The sequence below is a fragment of the Cinclus cinclus genome, chromosome 2 (assembly GCF_963662255.1).
Source record: "Cinclus cinclus chromosome 2, bCinCin1.1, whole genome shotgun sequence".
Classification (NCBI taxonomy): Eukaryota; Metazoa; Chordata; class Aves; order Passeriformes; family Cinclidae; genus Cinclus; species Cinclus cinclus.
In genome coordinates this window covers 117545969-117556757 of record NC_085047.1, presented here as the reverse complement: position 1 = coordinate 117556757, position 10789 = coordinate 117545969, and positions in this window count along the sequence as shown.

Here is a 10789-nt window from a genome sequence, read left to right as displayed (position 1 = left end):
GGAAATGTCCCCAAGTCAATGAATCACCAGCTGGGCCATTCCTGGCCAGGGGCCCGTACCTAATGGGGCATTAGCCAGCTAAGCAGGGAGATTTATATTTCAAGGTTGTTAAAATGTCAGCTTAATAACTCATGCAGGGCAGGAAACCACAGCTCCTTCACTTCATATTTTTTTCCAAATCTGAAGATACTCACTGGTTTTTTTTTTAGCTCAGTTCATGGTTTTTGTGAGTGTGTTTGGATTGCAAGGATCTTTGCCTGGTGGGAAGGAGGAAGGTTCCCTGCCTGTGTCACAGAGTCAGAACAAGATGAGCTTTAAGGTCCCTCCCCAGCCCAGCCATTCCATGATTCCATTATTCTATAATGTCAGTGGGTACTTTTCCCACACAGCACACACAAGAAGTAAATGGAATCTCAGAAATCTTTGGGAAATAAGTGGAAGTCACTGAGAAACACTCCTGTGCTCCGAGTGAATGTTTCTGTGCATGGAGAAGGAGTTGAGCCTGCACCTGGAGTGGGGATGGAGCCCTGGGGGTGGAGATTTGGAGTCAGGCTCCTGGCCCCGTGTGTTTGAAAGGCAATGCTCCCCAGCCTGTGATTGCTTTGCTGCACCCACAGGGACAGGCTCGGCTTCCACCAGGACAAAGGAGTGTGCCAGCCTCAAGTGCCATTTCCAGCCAGATTTATTGCTGCTCACACACAATGGGGCCTTGGTAACTGTCCTTCATCTGCAAAGTTCTGACTTCAGCTCTCCCTCCTCTCTCATCACTGACAGAGGCTCCTTGGGAAGGAAGGATAGAGGAGAGGAGAGGAGAGGAGAGGAGAGGAGAGGAGAGGAGAGGAGAGGAGAGGAGAGGAGAAGTCCCCACAGTGCCAGTGAGTGCCTGGGGCACGGAACTCACCTGGGATGGATGAGGAGCCCACTGGGAGCTCATGGCTCAGGCCCTGTCCCTGGAAGTGTTCCGGGTGAGGTTGGATGGGGCTTGGAGCAGCCTGGTCTCATGGAAGGTGTCCCTACCCCTGGCAGGGGTGTACCAGGGTGATTCTGTGAAATGTTAATTTAATAAAAATCCCACTTCACAGACAGGTAGATAATAAATAGCAGCACCTCCTTGCCTGAAATGAGATGGCAACTCAGGCTTTGGGGGGAACTTTTGGATGACTGGTTTGATCTCATGGATTAGGGATTCCTACTGGTCCCGAAGGTCCCTAGCAGCTCCTGGAAAGGTCGTGACAGTCAGGAAGCTGCTGACTGCAATTTCCCTCCCTGTGCCCTCTCTGCACAGCCTGCTGAGGGTCCCTGCAGGTTTCTAGGAGGTCCAATTCTAGTGGTCCAATAAAATCAGAAATGGCGACAAAATCACCTAAGAGTTTTTTGGCAGGAATGTCTGCTGATCTCTGTCTCAGAGCTCCCAGTTTCCTCTTCACTGTGGTTCCCAAAAAGTTAGAACAGTTCTCGGTTCTAAAGCACTTCCAGTCTGGGGCACGAGCAGGGGCAGAGCTCACAGGTGAGGGACAGGTCCCTGCCAGCCCAGGCTGGTCCAGGCACGGCCCTGGGAACCTCGCTGTGGTCCAGGGTCAGGAAATGAATAGTGCAGGATGATGAGTGATGGGGTGGTGAGGGCTCACTGAGGTTCCTCCAGGGGCAGCCTGGAGGCTACAGGGCTTGTACAGTCAGTGCAGGTAATTAGTTAATTAGTGTCGTTGTAGGAAGTACCCAGGAAAATGAACTGGTGACGTCCAGGTGCCTCAGGTGTGAGCACAAACCCCGGGGCACTCCTGGGCTGGATATAAACCCAGGCTGGGACAGGAGGGGGGGACACAGCAGGGCTGGGACATGGAGCTGTTCTTTCAGCCTTTTCAGGCTTTTAGCTTTGTCTCCTTGCATATCCAGAGTGAATCTCCTGGAAGGTGTCCAGGGCAGGGAACAGAGCTGGGAAAGGGGCTGAGCCTGGAGAAAAGGAGGCTCAGGGGGGACCTTGTGGCTCTGCACAACTCCCTGACAGGAGGGGACAGCCAGGGGCGATCGGGCTCTGCTCCAGGGAACAGGGGACAGGAGGAATCAGCCTCAAGCTGTTCCAGGGGAGGTTCACATTGGATAGTGGAGAAATCCCTTCCCAGATAGGGCTGTGCAGCCCTGGCACAGCTGCCCAGCGAGTGTGGAGTCCCATTCCTGAAGGGATTTCACAGCCGTGTGGATGTGACACTTGGGGACATGGTCAGTGCTGGCCTTGGCAGTGCTGGGGAATGGTTGGACTTGGTGGGCTCAGAGGGATTTTCCAGCTCTGACTCTGTGCTTTTCTCTAGCTCCCAGCAGCTGCAGGCAGAAGATGCTCTCATCTCAAAGGCTCCAGTGTCAGTTCCTAGCCAGGATGGGGGAACCAGGACAGTGGAGGGGCACACTGATAAAGCAATATTTACTACTCCCCGTTAAAATATGTCTCAGAAGTTAAGGTGTGAGTAGTGCTGGCCATGAACCAGCTCCCCTGAGTCAGGCCTGGGTGTCAGTGAGGCTCTCAAAGGCTCTCACTCTTTGAGCCTTTTCCCTGCACCTGAACCTGGTACAGGCTGCCCAGAGAGGCTGGCAGTGTCCCAGGCCAGGCTGGATGGGGCTCTGAGCACCCTGGGACAGTGGGAGGTGTCCCTGCCATGACAGGGGTGGGATGAAATGGACTTTAAGGCCCCCCCTTCTGTAATTGTGTGATTCTATGATTGCCCAGCTCCTGCAGGTGAAGAATGATGTGATGTGCTGCACGGAGACACGTCAGCACCCAACCAGACAGGATCCCACCTCCATCCTTCACGTTGGAGGGGATACCTGGGCTGGAGAGGTCCCTGCTCTGGATCTCCATCCTGGCTGTGGCAGGTGCCCTGCTGGGAGCTGGGTCCTGCTGCTCCTTGCATGAGGGAGGGCAGCCCCTGAGCCCCGTGCCCTGCACGCTGCCCCAGACTGTCCTGCTCTGTCCACTGCCCCAAACTGTGCCCCAAACACTTGGTGTTCTCTGCTCTCTGCCCACCCCCTTCTCTTCCACTCTCTGCCTGGTGCACATGGCAAGCAAACCCTCTTCAGGTATCTCTGGCTCAGCCAAATTAGGGAAAAAAAAAACCAAAGAAAAGAAAAGGAAAAAAAAAAAAAAAACAAGAAAAAAATTTCTGACTTAAGTCAGGAAACCCATAAGTTTATGTGCTTAAATTTATCTGAGAAATGGGATTATCAGAGAAATCTGAAACAGCTTCAATTGCCTTTTGATTCAAATAAAATAATGGCAAAGTGAATATGAGACTTGATCAATAAAATATAAAAGGGCAGGAATGTAATTAACGACAATCAGTGCTTGTCTCCATTCCATGGAGACATGGAATTTCATTTTCTGATGCATCCACATGGGCTGATAAAGTTACCCCGAGCCTGGACAAAGTTACCCCAAGGCTTGATGCAACCTGAGTATTTTTTATATTCACAACATTGTGATACGGAGCTCATTATGTCACACAAACAAATTAATAAATAGTAAGTAAAGCAGCTGTTGGCGGACTTTGGCCAAGTGCAAAACCCCACTCCAGTGCACCTCTCGTTTTCTGTGTATTCCTGGAGAGGCCCTGCAGGGATTGGCAGGTGCTGTCTGGTGTTCTGTGACTGCTATCAGTTGTGTAAACACGAGTATAAAATCATTGCTAATGAGGTTTCCAGCTGATGCAGAGACATTAATTGAATCGAGGTGAGTGCAGTTCCCCCCAGGCGGGGGCCAGGGGAGCTCTGGGATCTGAGGGAAGGAGCTGGTGGGGACCCCTGGGTGATGCTCGGCCCCACCAGAGGGTCTGAGTGTGTCCCTGCAGCAGGGAGGGGCCGTGGTGGCAGCACAGGTGACATTCTTGGGTGACAGTTCTGGGTGTGGGCGGGGGACCAGCAGGACTGGAGCTGTGCTGGTCCCTCTGCTCCTGCCCCTGCGCTGCCCAGGTGCCATGGGACACCTCCCCTGTCCCCACAGTGTGCTGGCTGCCAGTCCCTTCTAAACAGCACTGAGGGAAAGCATCTTGTTCTCTGGTGTTATTAAGGGCTAAGGTGGGTGATCACAGTAATCCTTTGTTGTGAAAAGTGAGACTTGGGTCCCAGAACTGCTGGAAATCAAGACAGGCTCCTTGAGCATCTGCTGGGGGGATGGGAACCCATCAGGTGACTTCAGGTGAGCCGTGGGTGCTGCCTTGACCTGAACAGTGTGGCCTTGCCCCCTATCCTTGGGATAGGAAATGGGGACATTCCTCCCAAGATCTATTCCAGCATTTATGGCTTAAACACGCTTCTGCCCCCAGCTCTTCCCCTTGTCTGGTGAGGCAAGAAGAGCAAACCCCTGTTTTGAGTCACATCTTTGGATTGTGAGCAGCAGCTGGGGAGTTCACTCTGCATCAGAGGAGGAGCCTGGAACATCTGCTGGAATCCCAGCCCTCTCTGGACAACATAAATTACCAGATGAAACAGGAACAAAGTGTGAATTTTCTGTTCCTTCAGTTGATGCTTACATTTTGAAATGGTGTGGAGATGGAGGGAGGCAAATAGAGCTGGGGAGAAGAAGAAAACAGGCTCTCCCTGTTGAGGGGAGGAGAGGAATGCCCTGGTATCACCTGGAGTGCATCCACATGTCTGATTTACAGCCTAGAGCAGGAACCAGAGCAGCTTTCCTGCAGAGCTCATGTTCTCCATCCTTGGAGATAGGTGGGACTCACTGGCTGACCCTGATTGCACAGGCAGCTGGACCCTGGGTCCTGTCCAGCCTGGACTGCCCCACAGCTCCGTGCCTCTGAGTTGTTGTTATGGGTCAGGGTGGCTCATGTGTGTTCAAGACCTGTAACAATGAGGTTTTGTCCTTTTTTATTCACAGGAAATGCAGAGAGCAGGCTGTAATGGCAGCTGGCAATGGCACTGCACCAGCTCCCATCACCTGTGTCCTGGTGGGCATCCTTGGCATGGGGGAGTCTCCTCTCAGGGACCCAGTGCTGACCTTCCAGAGGTCAGAATTCGGGGCTGTTAGACAGGGGCTGTTTCTGTGCAGCCTCCCAACAACTGAGGGGTATCCAGGGGATGCTCTGGCTTAGAATGATGGAAATGTTTGGGTTGGGAGGGACATTAAATCCCACCCATTCCCACCCCTGCTATGGCAGGGTCACCTTCCACTGTCCCAGGCTGTTCCCAGCCCCAGTGTCCAACCTGGAACTGGGCACTGCCAGGGATCCAGGGGCAGCCACAGCTGCTCTGGGAATTCCACCCTGTGCCAGGGCCTGCCCACCCTGCCAGGGAACAATTCCTAATTCCCAGTATCCCACCTAAATCTTCCCTATTTCAGTTTAAAGCTGTTTCTCCTTGTGCTATCCCATCACTTCCCACTCCAGCCAGTGGTGATGGGAGGTGGTGGGGACACTGCCACTGCTGTCCCCAGCAGCAACAGGGCTGTGGGTGGCAGTGAGGGGGACACAGGATCAGCTGTGGGGACAGGGAGCAAGCAGCTCTGGGACTGCAGACACGGGCTGGGCTTTGGAGGCTCCTGGCATGCTCAGGGTACAGACACCACCCACATCCTTCAGGAGCTGTCTGGGCCACGAGTCTGAGATACGAGCCAGGCTCTCTGTGAACTGATCAGATTTCTGATGGAAAGGAAACTTCTGTAATTTAGAAAACTGACGTCAGCATCAAATATCCTGAAAGTTGTGAGTGAAGCCTAAACAAATGGAGGGGCTTGGCTCTGCACCTGGGTTTTTCTGGTCCCTCTGTGAACACTGGTTTGTGGATTTTGCAGATGAAACTGAGCAGCGACCTGGGGACCACGAGACTTTTTCCCATGCAGCACACAAACAAGAAATTAACTAGGTTGCTGAGACACATTTGCCTCCTTTTGGTTTTCTTTTGAAACAAACACACTTTTTCTCAGCTGGGTAAATATTTGTTCTGCTGATGGTGCTGGGGGGGTGTCTGCTTTGGGAACAGGGAATTGAACATGGATACCACCAAAATATGCCATGGCTGGGAGCCTGTGAGAGGGGAGGGGCTGGGCCCAGGTGTGGGGATGCAAGGCTGGCAGCAGGACCCCAGGAGGACCCAAAGGCTGGCTGGGGTGTGAAGTTCCAGGGTGTTTTACATCCCCAAAGCAAACTTGGCGGGATGGGAGTGTTACTGAACCAGGAAAGAAGGGTCTGGAGCAGAGAGTCCCTGGGGGTTTTCAAGGGACTTGGCCATGGCAGATTGCCAGTGGCTGGGTGAGGAGGTTGTCTCAAGTGGAAGTGGTCCTGGGGTCCCCTGAGCCCACATTTCCCATGTCGTGGTTCTCCTCTGCCCCACAGATGAGGTCGCCTGGGAACCAACCTTCTCCTTGTTCCTTGCCACCCACGTTCCCTGGCACTGCTTCTTCCCTGGCACAGGCAGCAGCCTTGGCCAGTTCCAGGCACACGTTTCCAGCCTGGCCAGGACAGCAGATATCCTCCACCCTGTGTTCCCCTGGAGAACACGAGCTGCTGGCTGAGACCCTGCACAGCCATCCTGCAGCCCCTGTGCCAGCCCTGAGTGCAGCACGGACACCTAGCCCCCATATTTTGGATTTATTTGGTTTAGTAGTCCAAGTGATTTTTTATTTTTTTTTACAGGACCAGAGAGTGATAGGACAATGGGAATGGTTTTATACCAAAAGGGGTCAGATGTAGCCAGCAAATTGTTCCCTGGCACAGGGTGGAACTCCCAGAGCAGCTGTGGCTGCCCCTGGATCCCTGGCAGTGCCCAGTTCCAGGTTGGACACTGGGGCTGGGAGCAGCCTGGGACAGTGGAAGGTGACAGGAGGCTGGAAAGAGATGAGCTTTAAGGTCCCTTCCAGCCCAACCCACTACATGATTTTGTGATTCTGTGGTTCCATGGTTCCTGTAATACCTGCAGTCCTAACCCAGACTCAGCAGGGTGGCTCTCCTGCCTCGGGGGTTTAGGGGTGTTGGCTGCTGTGAACCACCACTGCTCTTTTGGAATGTTATTATTTTTTTTTTTATTATGGTCAAAATCTTCCTGTGTTTCTCCACTAGGGGTGACACCCCCACTGCTGGTGGCTGGAGCTTCATTAGTGCTGGAATGACCCAGCCTGCAGGAAGTCCTGCCTGCACAGGGATGGTTCCAACACCAAGCACGGTGACATTCCTGGGGTCTGGAGGGAAGGGTGGTCACCCCCTGGCCCAGGGCACAGGGTCCAGGCATTAACAGAATCATATCACAGAGCGCTTTGGGTTTAGGAGTCACCCTAAAGGAGATTTTGTTCACCACCCTGCCATGGGCAGGGATGACTCCCATCAATCCAAGGAGGGATCCTGAGCCCCCAGCTCTTCTTCCCATCCCCTGCAGCAGCCGAGCCTGCAGACCTCTTCTCACATTCCCATGGGGAAACTCTTCCAAATTCCTTTTACCGAATTAATCACCAAGAACGATCTGCATAACAACAATCATTCAAATCAGGAGCTGCTATTAATAGAGTGCGGTCTGTTGTTGGCAGAACGCGTCCCGAGCACGCCCTGCCGTGCCAGGATGGTTTGCAGGACTCCCCGCGCCTGCCTGTGCTCCCCAGTCTGGCTGTGCTGGCCACAGCCCTGGCTCTGTCCGGGGGTCCCGAGGAGCGGGGGTGCCCTCGGTGGGCGGGGGGCACACGGAGCCCTCAGGAGCCTGAGTGTGGGACCAGCTGCGGCTGGAGGAGTGGGGGAAGCGCCCGGGGCTGCTGCTGCTGCCGAGCGGGACCAGGATCATCCCTGCCCTCTGCTATTCCTACAGGGACCAGGATCATCCCTGCCCTCTAGGATCCCTGCAGGGACCAGGAGCATCCCTGCAGGGACCAGGATCATCCCTACAAGGACCAGGATCATCCCTGCCCTCTAGGATCCCTCCAGGGACCAGGATCATCCCTGCCCTCTGGCATCCCTCCAGGGACCAGGAGCATCCCTGCAGGGACCAGGATCATCCCTGCCCTCTGGCATCCCTGCAGGGACCAGGATCATCCCTGCCCTCTGGCATCCCTCCAGGGACCAGGAGCATCCCTGCCCGCTGGGATCCCTGAAGGGATCAGGATCATCCCTGCCCTCTGGGATTCCTACAGGGACCAGGATCATCCCTGCAGGGACCAGGATCATCCCTGCCCTCTGGCATCCCTCCAGGGACCAGGATCATCCCTGCCCGCTGGGATCCTTGCAGGGACCAGGATCATCCCTGCAGGGACCAGGATCATCCCTGCCCGCTGGGATGCTTGCAGGGACCAGGATCATCCCTGCAGGGACCAGGATCATCCCTGCCCGCTGGGATCCTTGCAGGGACCAGGATCATCCCTGCAGGGACCAGGATCATCCCTGCCCGCTGGCATCCCTCCAGGGACCAGGATCATCCTCACCCCATGGGATCCGGACAGGGATCGGCGCTGCTCTGCCCTCGCCTGCAGCCGCCGGGGTCGTTCCTCCCCGGCTGGGGAGCGCTCCTTTGGGCTTTGGGGCCGGGGGCGGCTCCGGGGCGCTGGGAAGCCGGCGCACAGCTGCCCCACTGCCCGCTAGCCATAAACAGGGAAAAGCCCTCCCTCCTCTCCCTCCTTCCGTCCCGAGCCGGAGAGCAGCCGCTGTCTGTCGGGACAAGCTGTGCCGGGGCCGGGGCGATGCTCGGGGGCGATGCCGTTCGGGACCCCCGTCCCAGCATCGCCCAGAGCCGCGCCCCCCACTCCAGGGAAAGGCGATTTCATCCTCGTGCGAGGAGAGCCGGAATCCCCCTGGATCCCCCGGGTGCGGGGCTCCAGCCCCAAACCCTCCCGCACTTCCCCGGCGCTCTGCGGGGCTGCCTGCCGGGGGATGCAGTCTGGGCTCCAGGTAACTGCTTTAAGGCAAAACGAAAAGATTTTAGGGAGGAAGAATCCAAGGAGCCGCTTGGGCAAAGCTGTGAGAGCATCCCTAGAGCTGCATTTTAAAAAGTGTATTAATGGAGTTTTATAGTGAGGATGGGCCATGGCAGACCGTGGGGGAAGGGGATTCTGGAAGAAGGGCTTTAAAGCTGAGGGACTCCTTTGGTGCAGAGCTCCTGGGTGCACTGAGATTCCCACTGGATCCCTGTTTATTTGCAGTTTAATATTTGCTTTTTGCCAGCGAGGCTGAGCTGTTGGCATGGCAGCACAACTGCCAGCTTCCAGCACTAGTAATATTTTTTCTATTAACACCTCACATCTGGTTTTGTTTTATGCAATATTTATCCTGAACTTCTTTTAAAAAATTACAAAATTGGTCATTATTAGTAGAGAATAGTAGTTATTGTTATATCATGATCCTAATTATTATTATTATTATTATTATTATTATTATTATTATTATTATTATTATTATAGAATCAGGTATTATTTTGATTAATTTTATTTTTAAAGATGATCCACTGTCATATTGTGTTTCCCTGGACACTTTCCTGGTTCAGGATATTTTAGACATGAAATTGAGTGTGAACAGGGAATCCAACATGTTGTCGAAGACAGAATAGCTTTTCCATACACAGAATCAATATTTTGGTGTGCAACAACATCAGAGTTTTTCAGCACTTACACCACTTCCTCCTGCATTATGGATAATTCCTTATGGTTTGAGTTTTGAGATGTAAGACTTGAGTGTTAATGCAGAAGCTGCTGAACCAGTCACATCCTGTCTTAATTTGTGTGACTGAGTCTGATTCAGCCTCTGGGGCTCTTCAGGGCTGTCCAGGGCAGCAGCACCTCCCTTCCTTTGGCTGGAGGGAGAATTCCCTCTCACACAGGTTATTTTCCTCTGACACAAAGGCCTCACCAGCTTCCTGGTTCAATTTTAGTTCTGCTAGATTTGCTCTGAAAAATGCTACAAAGCAAATTGAACTGGCACTCAGATCTAAAAGGTGAGGGAGAGAGAAGTTTGGAGATAAGGAACATGGGCAGCCAACTTCAAGCCTGGAGTTAATTCTGTTCTCTATCCTAGTGTGAGCCCAGGGGCCCCAGAACTCCCCATTCTTGGTGCCTGAGAACATCTCCTTCATCCCTGCAAACATTTGACCATTCCTCCCTCATTGCCTGGCTTCTTCCTTCTACTCCGGGCTCACAGAACACAGAAATGTCACAGCATTCATGCAGCAAGAGCTGATTCTGTCTCCAGTCTCTCTGCTTGAAGTGGAAGCACTTGGAAGAAAAGCGTGTAAGTGCTGTGTTAAATTTGAGTGAGGAGGAGACCTGGATGTCGGTTTTGGCACATAGCAGGGTGTAAGGACACCCTGCAGCTCAGTGCAGACCTGGGGTTTGGAAATGGGGTTTGGAAATGGGGTTGTGTCTCTGGCTGTGGCTCTGTGCACACCAGAGCAGGTAAGAGGAGGCATTTGGTGTTGCTGGAAGAGCTCAAGCACCTAAAATACCATCCTGTAGTATCTTCTCCTTTGGCCTTCAGGTGAGCATGCCCCCATCCAACGTGACCAGCCTGGCACCAGACACATTCATCCTGACTGGGATCCCACGCGTGGATCCCGGTCCCGTTCTGTGCCTGTACCTGGCAGCCCTGCTGGCCGAGGGGTGCTGCTGTGCAGGGGCTGCGTGGGGTTGGGCGGTCGGGACGGATGGAGACGAGATCTCTGAAGCCAGGTCTTGGAACTTGTGGGTTATTGCAAAGGGCCTGGGTGAAAGGGCCCTGCTGGGAGCTGCCAGACACAGCTCAGAGCAGGCACCAGAGAGCAGGAGAGCAAGAAAGTAAGAAGTGAGAGGTAAGAGCAATAGCAGAAGAAAGGGCAGGAGAGCAAGGTTCCC